We start from the raw sequence: 22,963 nt of genomic DNA, 5'->3' as shown, positions 1-22,963 counted from the left end.
TTCAATACCCCAGACTGCAAAATATGCACTCTTCTGACGGCATCACTTTCAGCATCCAGCACCACCTCAGACTTTAGGCTAAATTTTAGAGACATTTATTGCTACGAGACGTCCAATGTAATCGATCTTGTAGGTTGCTCTGTTTACAAAAAATCAATACATAGGACAAACTGAAAGCAGTTTCTGCTAGTGTTGAAACAATCACGCGGTAAATGTTGCTTCTCTCTGTAACCTACCATTGCCGAAACACATTGGGCTTCCTGGTCAGTCTTTCAGCAAAATAAAAGTCACAATTTGAGAATCAGCTATTACGTCAGATCGTTACAGGGAAGTGCGAGAAGCATATATAATCCACAAATTCATGACCTTAAATTTAAAGCTTAATGAAAGTTCTGACTCGCCGAACTTCCTTGGGTGTCTTCGTTTCCCGGATTACCTGTGATTACCCGATGCACTTCTCCAAGCCTGCTGGAGGTCCGCGTGTCGTTTATTCATTGTGGGTCTGACATGTGGGTCTGGTGGCGCTTAAATTTTTCTGCCCACCATGCACAATTTTGCTTTGACATTTCCATTAGTGTTGGTCTGATGCTTCTTCTGACGTGTCTGTTCCATCGCATTGCCGTAACGTGGGCTATCAGTTTTGCTTTGTACTGGTTCTTCATTCAGCTATACTCCATCGCAGAAGTCGTTCGCAGCACTGTGGAAGCTGCAGTACTCTTTAGCCAATAGGAAGGCCGAATGCCCTTTGAGATGTGTCCACCCGCGTCGCGTCGTCTGCTCAGCGGCTGCTGAATTCGCGGTATACGACGTGCATGCACAAAGGTTCCAACTTGGCGCATCTGGCTACAACGTATCATGTATGAACTAAAAAGAAAACTCTCCAATCCTGCCATTAATCAGACGGTTACGCTTGGAATTATATACCGCTGCGCAATAATACTGCGCCTGTGTACGCCGCGCACCTTCGGTAGCGCTGCAAACGACTTGCGAGATAGATTATAATCTTGATACCGGCGTAACTATTGTTTATATCCACGCGTGCACTGATTGTATGTGGATGCAAACAGCAGTTGTAGTAGTAAAACATAAATACCCGAGATAGTGGATGGTAAAACGACGCCGCGGTAGCTCAATTGGTAAGAGCATCGCACGCGTAATGCGAAGACGTGGGTTCGTATTGCACCTTGGGCCAGTTCTTTTTTTACCCACTTTCATTTCCATTAATTTATTACTTGAATTCAATTAGTCAGTACAAGTGATTTCCCCTATCTTGTCCTTGATGTCTTTGGTTGTTGGCATAGGGTTTCTCACTACATTACCTAGAGGGAAATCTGGCGCTGCTGCGCTGTGGTATGCTTGGGAATGCCGGTATATTGTGACTTCGGATTGTCATGCATTATAGGTGAGTAAAGATGTAATATGCGTGAATGGAAACATTTCATGAAGATTTTACTTTGAGAACGCGTTATTTATGTAGCCATATCCACGTTTTAGACGAAGCCTCTTACAACACCAGCAAACACGAGCCTCGCCGACACATATACCGTCATTCCCATGACGACACGGTGCCCCCTTAAGAAACTCCCATAGACGGTGGCGCCAGATTTCCCTCTAGGTGTTATAGTGAAAAACTCTATGGTTGTTGGCTTCTTATGGTATGATTAATAAAAATCGAGCCCCTTGCTTTCCTTGCTTCTCATTACACGCACACACACGAACTTATATATATATATCCCTTTACTGCACCTTGTTGCAATTGCGCAACATTCTGATGAACGGCGTTAAAAACCGAAGCAAAGTCAGTTTGGAGCTGCCTGTACACGTTGTTGCATATCCGCAACATTGGTCTGTAAAACGCGCCCCCTTGTGCTGCAATCTGTGCTAATCCTTCGCATCTTCTACCAAAACAAACGTGGCGGAGGCTGCGCGCGCCCGCGAGCAGTGATATAGGTAAGTTTTACAAATTGTAAATGTATTTCTCCATAAGACGAAGCGCAAAAAAAATTCTTACGCTATGTTCCACATCCTTCTGACTCTGTAGGTTCAAAAAAACATTGTCATTTCGGAATAGTTTGTTCCTGGTGAGAGAACGTTGCTATGTTGCACAAATGCAACAACGTGTACACGGTTTATTTTCTTCAGAAAAGTGAAATGGCTCCGAAACGCTGGTATGGCCCAGCAATTTCTCCTGATAGTGAAGGCAGTGACTATTAAATTAGTCACGACAGCCACGAGTGTAAGTCCGTTTCGATTCAATATGTGGACAAGATGTTCTCTTGTCGAATTTCCTTTTTTCTTTACAAATGTACGCTGTGCCTCCGCACGTTGCCGCATCACGTCGTCACGGGCACAGCTTTACGTCTGTGCTTCGATGTTCTACATTTGGCAATAACCCGAGAAGACTGCATTGTTTCCTGGCTGCACGGGAATCCGCATGACGTACTGCACGCAGTGTGGGAACCACCTGTGCTGCACAAGCATGTACAAGTGCTTCTCTTTGTTCCACACTAAATCATAGGTGCACCAGTGATTGTCTCGTGCAAATAAGCATCTGAGTATGAACCGCACTAAATCTATCTTTTACTTTCAACTTCTTCTTTATTTGCACATTGTTGCAAATATGCAACATACCCTTTTTCTGCAAATTGAAACCACAGACATTCGCTAAAGTAAGTTTCCGTGAGAGTACAGGTGCTGTTATGCTTCCCTACAACTCCATGAATAATATTTTGAGGAAGCAAGAAATTGTGCAGTAAAGGGATATATATACTCCTATTATACTTCGGAGCCTAATTAAGCTAAGAATCAGCTCGACTTGGCCATGTGCACTTCTTTGGCTTCAATGACTGATGATCAGCTTTATCGTGGTAGCGCCAGACATTATGCAGCCGTGAAAGGGCTTAACTGTTTGTTACATAAAAATAGTGCAATCTGCCTGACTCCACAACTGAAGCTTGAGAGAATTCACCGAGTGTTCATTTGGTCAGCGTCGGTAAATAGTCTAGCTGCCGTAACCTCTTTTTTTTTTCATTTTCTTGCCCGCAAAGCTCGAAGAGCAGCTTCCTTCATTTCTTATTATTTCTAGAGAGTACCTATGGTCGCTTGCTATTTATGTTGGTGCTTGTTGTACGGCATGAAATGGCGCACCGAAACATCCCATTTTCGAAATTCTTGCGATGCGCGGCAGTTCCAAGTCTCGCCGTTTTCGGTGGTGGTGTCGGAAGTAAACAGACTTTTCGGCGTGCTTAATGGCGCACAGCGGCGGCGACTACTTCGTTCTACGGAGTTTTCACCCCTTGAAAGGATCAAGAGCATTGACCTACAAACTTGCCAGCGAGAAATAGCCTGAGCAACTGGAATGAATACAAATAAAGAAGAGTACAAAACTGGATAAAGAGCCTTCGGGCGAATGGCTGAGCGCTAATGGCGTCAAGCGTTAAAACGGCAGGGCTAAAACGGTGCTCTAAACTGTCCGAGAGAAAATGTGCTCTGCGTGTTTCGTACGTACATACTCGTAGCCGCCTCGAGCCGATTGCAGTAGTCCATAAACATGAATCACCGCACTTCTATAGGAGAGCGGCCTCCGAAGAAGATGCTCTGCGGCAACCGGCATACCGTGCGAGGGGATTTCGAAGAAGAGAGCGAAGATTGCGCGGCCTTCTCGAATATACAGAATTTGCATCGCAGCCCCACAAGCAATGCGTCCGACGAGAACGCCGCCGGGGGCCGAAAAGAAAATAGCGGTCCAAAGCTTGCGCGCCATTTCCGTTCGAACAAAGTCTTTCTCCTCGGACGGCGCTCGATGGAATGCAGGCCGCGAGTAACTCAGTTTCACGCGCCCGTCTGAAAGTGCTGACACCGAGAAGTGTGAAGCGCGCCGGCACCGCGGCGGAACGCGAAGCGTGTGGCAGGCGGCGATGCTCTGCGACGCGTGATATGAGCCTGCGGAGCGTTATCAGAAATTCTCTATGCGTGCCGCGTTTTCCTTGAAGCGCGCGCTCGGGAGTCTGTTAAATGTGAGAGGCTCATGTTCGCTCAAGGCAAGAGGGAAACGAGCAGCGACAGAAGGGAAATCGCAGTGGGAAAGAAGAGAACTTAACAATAACGCACGCGTTGCTAGGAACTGAGCAGTCGCACGTAGAGTGCCAGACATTGCCAGAGTGAGCTCGCTGTCCGCTGAACAGAATCATGAAATAGATGTGTAGAAAGGCTTGCAATGTCCCACGGTTTCTTTCGTCACTTCAGGTGTGGCGCCATGCAGCACGAAGAAGTGAGTAAAATGAGAAACCGTGCCATCATTCTTAATACAAACTCAATGGACTTTCATTTTATGGGACTATTAAACGAAGCGCCTCGCGTGTTCTCCGCCCTGATGCACTCGTAATAATGCCTTTAATTTCAGTGGAACATTAAACAGCACTTTCGCAAACGCAAGTTCGTAATGGGAAGAGTGCAACTCTGTCGAGCTTCTCCCGCTTCCCTCCGTCGCCACTGGAACAAGCCCGAAGTTGCTGCACGTGTACTAGAACCCTTCATTTTTGCCTCTAGTATCTAAATCACATTGTTTTACAAGGAACAGCGACGGATTGGGCCATTTCCCTATTTCAGAGCAGTCGGACGAGGGGGGGGGGGGGGAGGGAGGTGAAATATGTACGGTGGCAGGCAGCTTTTAGTACAGCACTTAAAAGGGTGATTGCTATTTGTCACAGAAGCAAGAGTTTTTTTAGCGATGCTATCGACGGGAAATGCCACTGGCATTTTATAAAGCACAATAGCGCACTCTTTTACGAGATTTAGTGTGAAAAAAAGATACATCGAGCAAGAACGCGGCACTATTCTTACAAAATTGTGTAGCCAAGCTTGGCGAAGTTGCCTGGAAAAAAGGTTAATGCATGGTCGCATCAAAATGGAGTGCCATTCCGATTTATCCTTACAGCTTTCACACTGGAAACATTCGAAATCTCAATAGCAGGACTATACCAGGCTACATTTAGAGCTCTTTTCAATTTGATGTTGTTTGTCCGACCTCCCTGACCTCAAACGTTGTGACGTATTATCATATAGCCATCAAGCTGTTGAATTCACTTTCACATATTACAATATATTACATATCTTGTTCTGAAAATAATTTGTCCAGTGGAATATGATGCGAGAAATTGCGGTGAGAGCGTGGCCTTAAACTGGACCAGCATCGGCTTGCTGAAAAGACTAAAATGAATTAAATTAAATTGTGGGGCTTTACGTGCCAAAACCACGATACGATTCTGGGGCACGCCGTAATGAGGACTCCGGAATAATCTTGACTGCCGGGGGTTCTTTAACGTGCACATGAATCTAAGTACACGAGCGTTTTTGTGTTTCACTCTCAACGAACAGTGGCCGCCGCGCCTGGGATTGAACCCGCGACCACGGGCCCAGCAGCGCCACGCCATAGCTACCACAGCGGGTCAGATTGCTGACAGACAATATGTGAAGCCAGTAGCAAGGTCCTCTGGGTCCTGCAAGGAACGAATGTTTTGCGTAGAAATCCTACCACTCTACTGAAAGCGTAGCAATCACTTGGCCCTCATAATGCATGAAGCGCCTAGAGAAGGCGCAAGGGCCATATACGCAGTACATGAACAAAGCAAGCAATTATTCACGAAACTGAAATGCTTCCTGTAGCGAAAACTAGCTTTAAACTTCCAGGTAGGTAAATCTAGCCTGCTGAACGTCTTCAAGCGACACAGAAGGTATGTGATGTATTGGACAGTTGTTCTGTACTCATTTTGACCACCTGGGTGGGCAACACACGAGTGTTTTTGTATTTTGTGTCCATCGCAGCCGGGAAGCGATGCTGAGACTACGGATTCAGCTGCAGAACGTCGCAGTAACAGTGCCACTGTATCCGTAGGGTGCTGACATGGATTTGCGTACTGACAAGTTCGTGCGACCCTTACTCTCTGAGAGGCGTAGGTACTTACGACTAACATTGCAGTTTAACATAAAAAATAAACAAATACGTAAAACCGAATTAATAGTGAAGCTTACCTAAAGGAATCCGCTTACGTGTCCGCCCGCGTGGACGACAGGAAGAAAACACGAGAGTGTAACTGCCGACTAAATATTTTAAAATTTTCTTTTTCCCCCGTACTACACGCGATTGGAACTGTTCTTATATCTTGACATAACTGAATTGCACATTGTTTACCAGCTTTATTGGGGGTGTCGTATTTGTGTATTGTGTTCTGTTCATCATTGTGTTATCACTGAACTGTTGCATTGTTTTTTATTTGCATTCTGGATGTATTTTGTATATTGCACCGTAGGTCTACAGCCCATGTTTCATACGTTCCCATTACAGTAATGCCCAGAAGGGTGCTGTAGGAAACTGTATAAATAAATAAATAAATAAATAAATAAATAAATAAATAAATAAATAAATAAATAAATAAATAAATAAATAAATAAATAAATAAATAAATAAAGACAATCCGGAGCCGACCCTATCTGATGGCCGGCTTCGTTCGCAGACATGTCGATAAAACTCCGGGGAGAAAGGTGACATGGTTTGCTTACGACTAGAAGTACGTGGCAAAACAGACAATGAAAAAAGGAGGAGGGCAGTGGAGATCCGCCAAAGAACAAGTGACAGCACACCATCTCGATAATTCCGCAAGTCAAGAAAGATGAAAAGGAACGTGCTGTGTCCGGGAAACGAAGACAAAACTTAATAAGAGCATCATCCGGGGCAATATGTATTCTCCTCGATGTTCTAATGAATTAATATAATTGACTGGTTTAGCAAGGCAGCCGATTGGAATCAAAGATGAAGTTTTTCACAGCAGTGCAAACATCCTGGTGTCTGACTGCAATGTGGAAGCTCCAAACGAAAGCCAGATAGGGACGTTCATGCTGAGGCCAAGCTTGCTTAAAGGGTCCTCGAGCAGCCTTTTTCTTACTGAGGAGAATCGTCGGCGTGCAAGGAGACAGTGATCAATTGTGTCTGGTTCCCCCCCCCCCCCCCCCCTGTATACGCAAAGGACATGCCGCCAAACCTGCAACCCTGTGTGCATAGAAATTTAGTGCCAGGATGCGGCAGCGTAGCCTTGTTAATATAATCTCTAATTTAAGGGTTAGACAGAACTTACGGATCCAAGGGAACAGTAGGTGGTGGTAGTCAGAATGCGAAGCCACACTAGATTTATACAGCTCGTTCATCATTGTGAATCTCCTAAACCTAGCAGCAGTGATATAGGCGGTTAGGGGAACGGCAGATACTCAAGGGCCACACAGAAAAGCCTTTGCTAATGAGGCTGCACACTAATTCAAGGGCACACATTTGTGCCCAGGCACCCAAATTAAACGAAGCAAACGCAAATGAGACGGAGACAGGAGATATAATACTTGCAAAATTTTTCTGTCACTAAACGTTGTAAGCGATGAACATAAAGAGAGTGATTCGGTGGTAATAGCTATTGACGAATGAAAGGAGTTGAATTTTCGCTGTGCTAAAATGAAACTACAGCTAAGAATTCTGCTGTGTAGAAAGGAGCAAATATTTTTTAAATTAATTTCCTCCAAACCACCCAATTCTTGGCCGATCTCCCACAGTGGGTATGTGCCATTTGTACACAGGATCATCATCATCGTCATCATCATCATCATCATCATCATCCAGAAAGAAAGGTGGGACACAGCTTGTCGTGGATAGAAGAATGTTCGATTGCTGTACTGACATCTCCTGCTTTAGGGGCTTAGGCCAAGTATCGGGTGGTATTTTCTTTGTTCGCCTTGTTATTTTACGTCAATATTTTTCACTTTTCTGTTTGAACAAATAATGTGTTTTTGAGTTAGCCTTACTTGATGTCTGTATCATCACCTGGCTTCGGGACTTCCCCGTGGTCAGCCTCGGTAGCTCCCCAGGGGCTGCCACTTGAGTTTTTTCTGCGCAGTGGAACCGACAACGATACCTACTGTTTCCTTTCATTTCGTGGTGCATTTCCTTTCATGGTGCCTACCGACGGGGGTATGACCAGTATGAAAAACCCAAAGACGATTGAGGTGGAATTGCAGATGGCCTCACCTCACTTCCGACAGATCACAGAGGTCCGCCAGTTTGGCAGAGGGGGTATACTATGCTGCTCGCCAGACTAGACCTGTGCCAAGGAACTACTGAATCCTTCGACATTCGCTTCGTATCCGGTGAGCTCTTTTGTCCCATCACATCTTGCGCGCCCAGGAGGCATTGTACGAGGTGTCGACGGCAGTTTAACCCCTGAAGAGATTTTAGACATGTTTTCGGTGCTGGTTTCATCTCCATTTACAGGCGTAGCCGAGTTATTGACAATAAGAAGACTCCAACTGAGTCAACCATAGGTACATGTGCTAGGACGATGCGTCCGACAGAAATTAAGGTATGGCCCCTAATTTACAAGATTGAAGCTCTAACTTCACGCATTCTACAATGTGTGAAATGTTGGCGCTTCGGCCACAGCGTGAGGGGCTGCAGATCTGCTCGCCGCTGCCGTGCTTGCGGCGGCAGCCATTATTTTCGTTTGATGAAGAGAAATGCGGTTTCTGTGGTGGTGGTCACCTCGCCAACTACTCGAATTATCCTGCAAGGACCCAGGAAGTTCAAGTTATAGAAGTAAGGAGTGCGCGCTGTATGTAATAGTTATGAAGATGTACCGACTTGCCCAGCTAGCTACTGTACGCCACACCATGATGTTGCTGAGGTCCAGGGAAGATCTAAGGGATATGCAGGAGTGACATCCCATCACCAAGTGGTTGCAGGTTGAACCCTTTCCGATGCTATTGCGATAGCGGTCGAAAAGGCTTTGTCAAAAACTATGGAACGACTAAGAATAAGTCTGCCGGAGACTCTAGCTCAAGTGTTGACATTCCAAATGATTCAGCTATTCAGTTCTTCAGCAAGTTCTAATGCTAGCTCGCAGATTCCTGCTCATCCCCCTTACATCGAACGCTGAACAGCTGATCGATCCTTTGCTGGAAATACAAGGACATCTCAACTCAGCAGTCCGACAACAGATGCTGCGCCATATCAGTGTTGGAAAATAACCAGGATGTAGAAGTGGATCTTCCGACACTCAAACGCGCAAGATCACCTAATGATAATTCATCGATCTCTGTCCCGCACCCATAAACCAAAAAATTTGTTAAAGATGGTCTTTCCAAGACAGATGCTGCACTCTTAAAAAATTTACACCCTTTGGGTTGTATGTTGCTGCACAACAATAATCATCTCTCTTGTCCGCATTTCTTTTCTGTAATGCTGCGAACCCGCTACTTCCAAGTCACGAATGGCATGCACGTTATCAGCATGACAGAGCATTCTCGACAGGAAAATAGCGAGGGCAGCGTTTTCAAGAAAGCAAACGCAAGCAAGACAAAGGATGATTATTGTTGTGTGGCAAGATAAGACCCAAAAGGGGTAAATTTGTTTAAGAGTGTACACCTAATTGTTCCAGCTCTGTTCCTCAATCAAAACTCAGAAAGTGTGGTAAAGACAGTCTTTCGAAGACAGACTTTTTCAAAGAGAGCATTTTAGAGCAAGCGGTTTCTAAAGTGGGCAATAATTCATCATAGATTATTAAAAGGCATTACAGTGGAACTGACGTCCCGTTATTGCTGCCGCTACTTTTTTAATAGATCTTTGTTCATAATTTTTTCCCGACATTATTCTTTTGTAGGAGACTTGCCTCTCAAATGGCCAAGATTTTCACATAAGAAATTATCGTTTATTTCGATTGGGCCGTCGACCGAAAGGCACAAAGCAAAGCAAAAATATCTTGTCAGTATACGTCTACGGAGTGCGAAATATCAGCAATAGATGTAACCATTTCTGGTTGTTCCCCATCTTCATGAGTTAATACACATTTTCCCACAGATGTTCAAAACATTCGTTACCTGGATCTTACCTTGTAGGAAAGAAATCGTGATAGACGGAGACTTTAATACGCATAATGTGTCTTGGGGTTTAAAAACGGACTCATGTGGAAAGCGATTGTCAGACTGGGCAATTAAACAAAATTTTTGTTGCTTAAACACGAAAGTAATTACGTTTATTCAAAGTCTTTATAAATCAGTATTGGATCTAACATTTGCCAGTTAGGGGATTTCCGTCACTTCTTGGTCTACTGACGACTGTGCCTCAAACAGTGTCATTTTCCTATTAAGTTTGATATTGTACGCCCTCTTATTTCTTTAGAGTCTCCGGCGCGCACTTTTGTAAATAACGAGGAATTTCAGAACGTCTTCAGAACGGTTCTCAACTCCCATATAACGGTGCCGAATGACATTAAATCTATACGGCTTTGCCCTGTATAAAATGTTCCTTTAAAACGTCTGAATTTAATGTTAACATAGATAAAAGTACTACCTCTCCTTGGTGAAATTCGGAGTGTACGCGGGATTATAGACTACAAAAATCCGCTTGAAAAAGCTCTTTTACAATCAGTATCTTAGTAACTGGAGTGATTATAAGTTCGCAGCTGCTACCTTCAAGAGAACAGTATCGAATGCCAAGACGAGTATGATGAAAAACATCATGACTTCCTCTCTAAGCCCAGCAACAGAAAAACCATGTTCAGATTCCTTCGATATAGAAAGTTCGTACCAACAGCAGCGAATGTTTCGTCGATAAATTTTTCGCCACACGAGATATCTGCTTCTTTAGAATTGATAGGAAAGGGCTTAGAGCAACGCTTAACATCACGTTTGCGGAATGGGCCACTAAGGCTTCCCATCGCAGATGACATTGTGGAAATCACAGTGTCAGAGCTTTCCAATACCGTTAGCTATCTGCCTGCCTCAACCCCAAGCCCTGACTGCATTTCCAATGCCATGCTAAACATTTTGTTTGCAATGTCTCCTGAAGACCTACGGAACACGGTGAATTATTCTCTAAAATATGCTTGGATTCCTCCAGAATGGAGGACACCTGAAATTATTCCGCTACCTAAAACAAAAAAAACAAAAACAAAAAACAGGGGGCTGGCTACATTCTTGACAATATTAGGCCTATTTCTCTTACGTCAAGTATGGTAAAGCTTATTAAAATAGCTTGAAGGTTGAAGGTTGAAGTTTATTTTCCTTCAAAGATGAAAGAGGGAACTGCGACAAAAGGCGGTATAAATTGATATAACCTCATGATAGATCATATATATTAAAATGCGTTACTGAGCCCAAGTGAGCACATGTAGACTTGGAAAGCCGTATGAAACTTGCTCGGCATAGGAAAGAATTTAGCGCATTAGTGACCCTCGACATAGCGAAAGCTTATGATAGCGTCGAGTACCCACTACTGCTGGACAGACTACAATGCTACAATTTTTCTACGGAGATATTACAGCATGTGTTTTCGAATTTCCAAGAAAGAGAGAATTCCATTGTTTTCAACAAAGTCAAAGCAAACAAGAGGAGTGCCCTCAGGGTCTGTTCTGTCTCACGTACTATTTTAGCCATTGATGAGTTCAGTTCCACTGTGCCTGGAAGTGAATCTGCATGCCTATGCAGACGACAGCGCATTTTTTGCGGCAGCGAGAGACATCAATTCACTTTAACTGTCTTTACAAACGTAAATCTGTACTCTAGAGACGTCGCTTCATAATCGTCATCTGTCACTGAACGTAAACAAAGGTGCAGTACTTGTCTTTATGCTTTCCGGACTGATACAGTTATCATTAGCATATGGTGAGAGAAACATTCCCCAGGTAGGGTTGCTTAAGTACCTGGGTATCACATATATGACTGAAAACTTAACTGGTGCTCTCACATAGGAAATATTGCAACTAAAGGGACAGGAGCCGTAGGTATACTACGTAGAATGAGTAACCGGAGTTCTGGTATGCGACACACACATTATGATTTACCGTATGTATATTCGACCTATTCTAGGATTCGGCTGTGTTTTGTTCTCTGGAAGTGAAAAATATAAAATAAGAGCACTTGTTCTTTCAGAGAGAGAAGCTCTTCGACTTTGTTTAGGTCTTTCTAAATTCGTTGCTAATAATATTTATACCAGGAAACGTGCCTACCTTCTCTTCACAGGAGATTCCGCATGCTTACAGTTCCAACCTACTTAAAAACTTATGAATCTCCTCTACGACGTACAAAATATGCACTTATTATTGATCCAAATTCATTTTTGAGAACACGTGACCCCGGTTGTTTACCCCCCAGGTTGTATCTGTGTAGGCACAATTAGCACCTTTAAATGTTCGCCTTAGGGAAATCATTGAGTTTGATAGGTCCACGTTGTCGCTCAAAATTAAATTTGCTGGTATCTTTCTCTATAACGCTAAATTGCTGTCCCTAACATATTTGAATGCCCTTTTGCAAGACTATTTGGTTCATTTCCCAATTAATGTAATAGCGACTGATATTTTGTCGTCTGAAGAGAAGGGAGGCGTGGGAACCTGCTCACCATCCTTTAAATGGTCTTATTCACTTCGCCTGCCTGCAAAATTATACATCAGCTTTTCAGGCCGAACTTCTGGCAATATGAAGCAGCAGAAGCTTGATGTGGGCGAGTTGGTTAACTTTTTTTCTGGCAATAGCTCTTGCTTTGCGAAAGATACCCCATCATGTTACAAAAGTTATCGTCGCACGTTCTCTTTCTGTATGCAGCGCGCTTAACGCGTCTACAATTTCGGCAGCTTTGAACACGTTTTACACATTGGCTCCGCCACACTTAAGTTTGGTTTATTTATTGTGGGTACGAGGCCCCCGAGACATTCATCTTAATGAAATAGCCGATCCCTTAGCTCTAGCTTCTTTAAAAGGTCCGGTGATACCTGTGCTGCCGGCACCTGCGCACATCACTGCAGCCAGATATAGGCAGTTTTCTTTGACCGAAGACAAAAAAAGCCTCTCATTACCAAAATCTACAGACTTTATGCATCTAAATTATTCTTGGAACCAACAATGGTGTCCTAAGCGGCAATTAGAAGTATCATTTACAAGGCTGCGTTGCCGTATTTGACCGGTTCATTTTTACTTGCACAGATGTGATCTGGTGGCATCCCGTTTATGCTACCTCTGCAATGAGCCGGAATCCATCGGTAACTTTTTATTATCGTGTTGGCAATTTTCTATTCATCGAAAACAATGTTTAGAAATTCCGCTTAGAAATCTAGGACTACCCTTATGCAGTACCGTTATACTCGCACTTGAAGCAACGGTATTGGGATAAAGTCTGAGGAACGTTTGCCGGGCCATTCATAATTTCCTCTGTGAAACAAAAAAGCTGCCTTATCTATATTTCGCATTTTCCATGATCGATTTATTTCTCCTTCAGTAAATTATAAATTTAGATATTTCGAAAAGTAAAAACGCAAATTCACAGTTAAGATATTATTATTAATATTCCCAGTTTAACTTGCTCATTCTTACGTATATCTTTTAAGTATTTTACTAATAAGTTCTTGTAACTATTCCTATCTAGGCAAGGCTGGCTACCTACTTTATTAAATTTTTTATCCGTTTATTTTTCCTCGCTGTTAAAAATGTGGACAAAACCACGAATGAAAAGATTGTCCATTACAGGACGAACAGTGTTGCCTATGCAGTGGTTCTCACTCATGTGACTATGCTAACCGATATGCGAGAGTGGAGGAATTACAAATTTTAGAGATAACTGAGCAAGAAAGATGTTCAAGACGCGAAGCCCGTGCTATTATTGCAGAGCGATCTCGCGGAATTGTCGGTGCAGCAAATTGTCTGTTTCATGTAGTTGACTCATCGATTACAGATGCCATGGCTTCAGCAGCAGAGAATACAATGAAGAAGAGAATGAAAAATCTGTTTGTGAGCCTGTCGGAGTCATTGGCGCAAATGGTTACTACACAAATGAATCAACTTCTTTAGGTGGTTGCCTGCCAAACTATGGCCTCTAAACTTTCAGTGCCTGCAGATGCTAATCATGCTGATACATCGAATCCAGGACTTTCTATGATTCGGCCTAACGAAACCCCTCCTGTGTGTCATGCGGAACAGGAATCAGATTGGAGTTATGATTGCGGCTCGAAAGACACAAACCTGGAGCTTGACTCCCGTGCCCATAAACGCCGTGCATCTCCTGTAGCGCAGGGATCAACAATGATATATAAAATGAAGACGATAAAGTGCCAGAATGAGAATATTTATAAAAAGGTTTCTTGAGAGATAGCATCCTAGACAAGGCAGTTACTGCTGCTGGTCTTACCTCAACACAGGTACGCTAAATATATCACAGTGGAATTTCCGTTCCATTCATTCCGCTGCTATAGACCTATATTACCTCGGTACTCAGCTCTCCCCTGATATTATTGTATTGCAAGAAACTTGGCTATCAGTAGAAAAGACATTTCATCTAAAAGAGTACCGTACATTTCGTTTAGACCGTCCCTATCGCGGTGGCGGCTTAGCTGTATTCCTTTCTTCAAACATTGTGCACCGGGCTAAAATAGCTTAGCAGCATATGGCTTCAGAAAGCGAAATTCTAGATATAGACATTTCTATTCCATGCTACATCCCATTGAAATTAGTTAATGTTTATTTCCGCGCAGGCATTCTGAATACAAGTGTTCTTGATTCAGTAATTACGTCCTGTACAAAAAAATTTTTTTTTGCCGGGGTCTTTAACTACCATCATACTTCGTGGGGTTTTAAGACTGATTCGAGTGGTAAACGTTTTTGGGATTGGGCTGTTAACAATAATTTACCATGCATTAACACAAGAACACCCACACTTGTTTATAGTCAGTCACTTTCCTCGATAGATCTTACATTAGCTAGCTCTAATTTGTCTATCTCCACATGGGATGTTAGAAACTTGGGCACAGGCAGTGACCATCTTCCTATATTCTTCAAGCTTTTGAGCTTCTATGCCCATTGACTGAAATTAGTATGCATTCAAATATTTTTGATAATTTCAGCAGATTCAAAAAGGTCTTACACGTGGCATTATCTAATGAGCCATGGAATAATGAAGAGAAGGCCATAAATTTATTTTTCGCTTTAAAAGATCCGTAAAGAAGTCTCAATTCACTGTGCGCTCCATTAAAAGTGAGCCTTCTAACCCTTGGTAAAACACAGAGTGCTCAAGCGATTACAGGATAAGAAAAGCAGCTTTACAACAACTACTTTATAACCAGTGTCCTAGCAATTGGAGAGACTTTAAGTTCGCCGCAGCAACACTTAAAGGAACAGTTGCAAGTGCGAAAGACAGCTTTGATGGTAAGCACTTCGACATTCTTTCAAAGGCCACCAACAGAAAAGCACTCTTTCGAATTCTGAGAAATGAAAAAGTCATTGGGGTACAAATAAACGCCGACTCTGTGATTCCAACACCCTGTGAATTGGCCAAATTACTGGAAGAAATTGCTAAAGGTCTAGACAGCCGTTTTAGGTAAATTTTACCCTATCACGCTACGCCACCTACGCCACTGAAAAATTTAGCAAGCCAGCTGCCCAATTCAGCGCCAGGTGCCGGTGGCATTACTATGCCAATAATAAAAACTTTATTTAAGATATCGCCTCACGCATTGTTTACCATGGTAAATCGTTTTATTAAAAATTCGTTCATTCCTCCAAAATGAAGACGTGCAAAAGTAACCCCATTATTAAAAAAGCAGAGTGCTGGTTACATTTTAGATAACGTTACGCCAATATCTCTTACATCAGACCTAGTAGAGCTCATCGAAAGAAGCTTAGACGACCGCCTTGATAATTGGCTGATAGAAAACGTGATTTTGAGCCCATGCCAAATTGGCTTCAGACGTGGGTGCTCGATTTGGTGTGCCCATGTCGACCTAGAGAGTCGAGTTCAACTAGCTCGATGTCAGAAAAAATATGCTGCCTTAGTCACTTTGGATATCACTAAAGTGTATGAGAGTGCAGAGCATGTAAGCCTAATAAACGCACTTCAGAATGCAGGTGTGCCAAATTATTTTGTTGCGTGTGTTTATGAATTCTGAAACAGCCTGGGAATTTACTGTTCTCAAAGCGGATCGTCTTCAATAACGTATAAACAGTCAAGCGGTCTAACCCTAGAATCACTCCTATCGCCATTGATATTTAATGAAAAACAATGACGAGACGATGAACCAACTGGCCCAAACAAAAGCTTTATTGCCGTTTAATGTTTTGTTCAGTACCGTGCCTTTGCAACAGGATGTGCGGGTGTGCGTATATACGCCGACGACATCGCCTTTTTTGCTGCATCGGTAAATATACATGCATTGTACCAAACGATACAGTCCTATATGAGTACCCATGAATTGTGGCTCGATGACATTAATCTCTCTTTAATATCAGAAAAAGAGACGCCCTAATTTTCCCTCAAGGCGTTCCTGTGAAAATTTCTATTCTTTATCGACAAGAGAGTATCCCGCAGGTAAATTCACTTAAAAATATTTGGGTGTCATATACACCGAAAAGCTTAATTGGAGTCCGCATATAGAGCATATTACCTCAAAGAGAGCACGCGCAGCAGAAATGCTGCGCAGACGAAGCAATCGATCAGGGTTGCGTCGGCATGCCCTCACTATGATCTATTGCACGTATGTTCAGCTGATAATAGAGTTCAGCTGCATTTTGTTTTCTGGCGGGACCACATACAAAATTCGGCCTCTGGTTCTATTAAAACGAGAGGCATTAAATTTGTCTTGTGCTTTCTAAATTTGTCGCGAATTATGTTTTATATGAAGAGGCCTGCCTTCTCGTGCAATTTCATATACTAACAGTACAAAATTTCCTAAAGATATATGCATCTCCACAGAGGAGGCGACAGTATGTCTTTATTACTGAATCAGCCTCATTTTTTAACCTTCTTTGGCATCGCTCACGTTCCCTTCAAGTTGTTTCCGTACAAAAAGTACTGGACTCATTAAATGTTCACCTGTGCGAGGTGGTCTTTATAAATTCCTCTGTTCCCATTGCTAAACTTCAATTTGATATTTTTCCAAACAATGCTAAACATTTGACCTATCAATATCTGAATGGTATATTGGAAGACCACCTTACACACCTGAATACAAAGACCGTTATAGCGACTGATGTTTCCGTATGCGAAGAGAAGGCAGGTGTGGGCATTGCATCACCACCTCTAAATTTGTCTTTTTACATTCGACTACCTGACTCCATGCCTATCTTTCAGGCGGAATTATTGGAAATTATCTTCGCTTTAAGCAAATTACCATCATCTTTGTTATCAGCCGTAATTTTAACCTTGTCTGTCGGTCTTTTCTTCATTAACCACGTCCAAATTGTCAGATTCATTAGAAACAGTCTGTTCTTTTCTCCCAAGACATTTGCGTCTCGTTCGTTTAGTGTGAGTGCCAGGCCACAAAGATCTGGCCTTAAATGAATATGCAGCTTCACTCGCAGTAGCATCCCACTATGGTCCTGTAATCCCCGTTTTACCTACGTCAGCTTTCATCACTGCGAGGGGATTTAGAAAATATACTACTACAAATAACTTCGCCAAATCATCGTTGTCAAGATCTGGTTTCCCGCATCTCAATATTCCTTTGAACAACAAATGGTGCTCCGCTAGAAAAATTGAAGTAACGATGACGATAGTGAGGTGCCGAGTCCCCCCACCGAAATTTTGCCTCCACAGGTCTGGTCTGGCTGTATTACCGTTGTTACATTTATGCAATGAAAGTGAATCTCTGCGACACTTCTTGACCTGTCGCCGGTTCATTATTCAAAAGAACAAATTTTTCGAAGAACCCTTCCAAGACGTTGGCTTGAACTTGACTCTTCCGGTAATTATTTCCTTCGGGGATGCCGTACTGGGTTATAGCCACAGGAAGGGCTGCGAAGCTCTCTACAACTTTCTGCGCGAGACAAAAAGAATTGCATGCTAAAATCGTTCTTTTACTTCATATGATCGCATAACTTTTACTCTAATACTTCGATATTAGGTCGGTCATATCTATAACAGTAGATATCTTTATTCATATTTACAAAACACTTATTTCATTTCACTTTATTTTCCTCAAACAAAATAATAATAGTTTCCTCACCGCCCGATCCATGGCCGATCCCCCAGAGTGGGTTGCGGCATTTTACTGAAGAACAAGAACAAGAACAAGCAGCGGTTTCATCGAGAGGAAGCCTCCCTACTGCACCGAATGAGGACAGGTTCTGCATATAGCCCTGCATGGTTATCCAAGACGAGACATACCGATTCTCCGCTGTGTACTTCGGGCGATGAGACAAGTGACATAGAACACTTTCTGTGGTCGTGCCCAAGCTGCCGTGGGGAAAGGGACGCTCTACCTGAGATCGTAGAAATGAAAGGCCCTCCACGTGCGTGTCTTCAACCCGCTGCGTTTCCCGAAGGATCTACTGTAGCCCGCCTAGAAGGTTCACGTGTTCTTCTCACGTTTCTGAGAGACCCCGAACAGTTTAAGATAAGGTGACAATGAAAGCGACGCTCAGGCGGAGCCACTGCCGGCTTCGATTACCATGCTATACCCGCTTGTAGCTACAACACAGCAGCACCACCACCACAAGCCATTACCGCCCGGGTCGAGCACAGTACTTATATAGTACTTTGGAATCAACGCAGTCGGGTGGCAGTCATTGCGCAGCAGACACGGGTATAAAAGAGAGTGGAATTATCTGAGAAGTATACGCAGCCATTTTTTCTATATTATTACTTTTTTTACCGAAATAAAGGAAAAGGCTGAGAGACCCTAAAGGATACCTTCGTTCAGATTATTATTGATCGTCAAGCAGTAGGTGTCATTTTAGTTTCAGTTATCGTGCAACATGAACCAGTAGCGTCGCGTGCCCTACGTTATTTTTTTTTTTTTTATTCCTGCGGTGGTTTGAACGCAAGGCGAAGCTGAAATAAGTGTCATAAAATGTTTAACATATTTGACAGCATGCAATTGCATGCGCGTGTTATCTCGATGTACAAGACGCGCCCGGTCTGGTAGTAGAGAATTTCGCAGAATAGCGGCTTACTCTTGACAATGTGCAATTTCGAGTTCGCTCCCAGGGAGTGGAATAAGAATAATATGGGGACTGCCTACCTCTTTTCATACCTATAGAAAACTAACCGGCAGCACAAAAAACAAAATCAAAACTGAAATATTGAGGTATTCCACGTTTTCGTTGTATGATTACGTCACATTTTTTTTTTATTCTTCTTACGTCGACTTGGGATTCTGACATGGTGCATAGGAAGTGGAATTTACGAGTCTAGCGTTTCACAGGCAGACGATCACACGGTGCTTTTCTGGGCTTTCGCTGAAAGATTTTTCATCGAGGTTTCGGCGTGATACAAGGTGAAACACGAGTCTAGCCCACCACTCGCAGCTGTGTATATGAATCTTGCGGAATGCGCCGAAGAAGTGAAAAGAAAGGAGCCAGTCGGGAAACATGAAAGTGGGCCGAGTCAACCTCTTTCGGACTTGAACTCCCGTCCAAGAGGGAAAACGCCAACAATGTAGCCTAAGAAATAGTAGAGGAAAAAGATAAGTCAAAGTTATTATCACCCGTTTTTGTTGTGTTTGAGTTATGGAAAGGGCGGAGTTAGTGGGAAAAAGAAGAACGAACAAAAAAATATTAATAATAAAAGAAGGGCACAAAGACGGAGCGGGAAGAAGAAAGCCACGGAGCCGTTTCTCATCCTCTCCGTGCTTCATGGGAACATGTTGCTTCGTTCCATTGAAATAGATGAGCTTCACGTCCTCGATTTACGACAGAGCTCGCGAACAAACGGCTCTTCCCGTCTCAGGTCCGGAATTTCTCTTTTCTTTTTCCCTACCCTCTCGCCTCGGTTTCCGCGTGTCTTCTGTTCGCGTCGTCTTATTCCGCCGCAGACAATGAATTGGGAGTGGCCGGAAAGGAAAGTCGCCACGGGGCGCATCAATAAACGGCGCTACGACGCAAGCGCGGTGCCGCTCGGCGTTGCGGCTCCTGACACCACCACCGCCAACGGGAGACGACACGCCGCAAATTGCCCCAAGCGCCGCCGGCTGGCAGCTCGGAGGTGGGAGCCCGGCCCAAGTTTACGCCGGCAGCGCGATGGTGGAGTGTAGACGGCAAGACCGAAAAAGGCACGCCATCCGATGTATATACGCCTCTCTCCAAGCTGCGTCGTCGTCGTCGAAGCACAACGCATAGAAAGACGCAGGCGTTGCCTAGACGGCGCGGGCACGTGGGTGTGTGCGGCATTTCCACACTGGGTACGCCCGACGTTGCGCAGCTACGATCTGCGCGAAAGCTTAATGGAGGAAGAGAGAAACCTCGCTACTACGGAAACGAATGAACGCTGTTCTAGGCAATCACGGGTGAATGCGTTCTTAAGCGCAGAGGAGCGAAGCGTACTGCGACTGACAGGGTGCATTATTTTTTTTTTTTGGGGGGGGGGGAGGGGGTAGGGGGGCTGTTAAACTGCTCGCTATCAGCTCGCAAAAAGAGGCAGAAGCAGCAGCTAAAGATCCGTTGAGTTTTTTGGCATCTATGAGGTCCCCGCCTGTTTCAGCCCATCGTGAAAAAATGGTCGCGTTGTCTTAACTGCAACTGATCAAGAATGTCGTGGGGAAGTCATGTACAACAGTCGGTGAGGCCGCAGAGGTTGCCGTTACACTTACTGTACGATATAGTATTCGCGAAAGGACCATAGTGTGCGGTGTTCTCAACTTTTGTTAAAAAACCGAACAGACCAAGAGGGTGGAACCAGTTTGAAGCTTATACAGTCGGTGTGTTTACCAGTTTTAAGAAGGCATAAATAACATCCGCCGTCAATAATATTACAAGACAGCAAGTAAGCAATAGAACTGCGCAGAGTCGATTTGTGCTTTACCTCCTCTTAAGTGTGAACGGCATGGCTCGGAGCTGCCGTTTTTTACGCCTCGGAAAATTTAGTGTACAATACCTTCCTGAACGGTTGCTGCTTCCTGCGATACTTTTATTTTCCCGTCGAGGTGGGCGATGGGGCTCGGGTGATGCAAGGCATGAAGCGCGCCTGCGACATACAACAGGAGAGCGCAGCGGCGACTCCGCTCGCCATTCTCTTGACAAACGGCACTGAGTGAGCGGAGGCGAGGGGGAGTGTTTTGGCGCTGGTGTTGCACTATTTTGGCGTGTAGCAGACGAGCGTCCGTCCCGGCTGGCCGTGCCTGAGATCCCCGACTACAGTAGCAGCCGGGGGAAAAAAAAAGAAAGAAGTTGCTAACTTGGTTTCACCACTCTGCCGGCTGGCCCCAGGAAAATTTGGTTTCCTCTCCGGCGTGTCCTGCTGCTTCTCTGTCCAGGCTGCGCGCTTGGTCGGCCGTCGCGTGGAGCGAGCTGTCCCTCCGTCGCTTCAGCTGCTGCACGCTGCCTGGCGGACTCCTTGACGGCGCCCGGCGCGAAGGACGAGGAGCAGACGGCAGACTTCCCGGCTCGCTTCAATTGACGTCTCTTGCACCGCTCGGCCCGTTTCTCTCAGTCCGTTCCCGCGCGCGCGTGGTGACTCGCTACACTAGCTGCCAACGTTGAGGTAAACGTGTTTCCTCGAAGGATAAAACGAATAGAAGCAGACTGAAGCCTCAGGACGTCTATTTTGGCTCTGCTCCGCGTCACCTATTTTCTTGCGATCTTTTTCTCTTACCCTCGAGTGATAACGCCGTTTTTGTTATTTAAGGTTGCTTGAAGCCAACAGTTCGTGCACCGCTTTGTGAGCACAATATCTTCGTAATAAGGCATACTATAAGCGACAAATCTATTTAAGTGCCAGAACAACAGATTTGAAAGTAGGCGCGCCGAAAATAGGCAGGAAATGAAATGATAAATACTGAATGCCGCAAGACGCGCTGTAGCATTCGAATTTGGCATGTAATTGTTTAGATGGTTATTTATGACAATTGGTTACAACCAAGGCAGCCAAGCTAACTATTGTTAGTCTTAACTTTAGTGGCCCCACTGACCTACCCCTCCTTAGTAAGCATCACCGGTGCCTACGAAGGAATATGAAATGAACCGTGCTCTATTAGTGTCATATGTGATCACATATCGAGGTTTCTATTTCTGTGGATAACTTCCGAGCGTTAGTCTTTTAGAGCGAAGTTCTCATTATCGGTTTGCGTAAATAGTCCAGGGGACGAATTCGCGAAGGTTTTCTTTCATAAATGATATTTGCCACTGGTCGGCCGGCCTCAGTAATGATATGCCCAGCATCAAGATTGGCTGAAATTTTGTCTTACGAACAGGTCTAAAGCGTAACAGTTTTTTGAGAATACGTAGCAATTATATTTGTTTAGGTCTAATGGTATGCTGTATATGTTAAACCATTCGCTTGTAGCTTTGTTATACTGGCTGGCTATTTTTCTTGCCTTGCTATTAATTCTTGTCTCCATCAGTTGCGTTGCCGTCTATCAAACTGTGAACGCAACTACCTGGCGATCCCACAGAACGTGAAAATGAGGGCCCGCATCCACGGAAAGATCTTACGTTACAGCTGTTCTTAAGAGAAACTTTCAGCCGATTTTGATGCTAGACATAACATTAGCGGTAAGCAGCCATTACAAAAAAGGATTGTGAATTCGGCCCCGGAAGATAGAGGGCAATGGTTTACTGGATACTTGTGGATAGCGTTGTACTTCTCAAAAGGTGGCGCTCATGCGTGACAGTAGACTATAGACTTTTCGACAGTTGCCATAAAAAGAACGCAAAGAACGCAAGCTCATATTTTGGCCCCATTTATGCTTTATACTTAGAGCTCGTAGGTATTCTGCGCCTGGTATTCACAATATCGTTCTGGCGCTGAAACTGTTCGTAAGAGCAGGTTCCAACCAACTGGTACGTTGGACATAATATTAACGAATGCGGTGGACAAATGAGAAACAGTAATTACGATCGAAAAGCTTCGTGATTGTCCAGAAGGTGTTGAGTGTAGACCTTCGCTTTCTTTTGAGCAGGCATTGTTTCCAATAAGGGCCCTGTCTCCAGTAAGGGCCTAGCATGATTAGTGAAGAAG

General features: G+C 44.1%; 1 long non-coding RNA gene across 1 annotated transcript in view; it reads left to right on the top strand.

The window, feature by feature from the left end:
• LOC140215891 (uncharacterized) overlaps positions 1–22,963 on the top strand; it is a 266,281-nt gene that overhangs the window by 144,342 nt on the left and 98,976 nt on the right. Inside the window, exons 2-3 of the long non-coding RNA XR_011892491.1 lie at positions 5,824–5,951; positions 8,019–8,184. This is a non-coding gene — a long non-coding RNA (uncharacterized lncRNA). The remainder of the gene's footprint in view (positions 1–5,823; positions 5,952–8,018; positions 8,185–22,963) is intronic.

Source organism: Dermacentor andersoni, chromosome 1 (genome assembly GCF_023375885.2).
Source record: "Dermacentor andersoni chromosome 1, qqDerAnde1_hic_scaffold, whole genome shotgun sequence".
In the NCBI taxonomy this organism is placed as follows: domain Eukaryota; kingdom Metazoa; phylum Arthropoda; class Arachnida; order Ixodida; family Ixodidae; genus Dermacentor; species Dermacentor andersoni.
The sequence above is the reverse complement of the archived record's forward strand: the minus strand, read 5'-3'. Positions and strand labels throughout refer to the sequence as shown.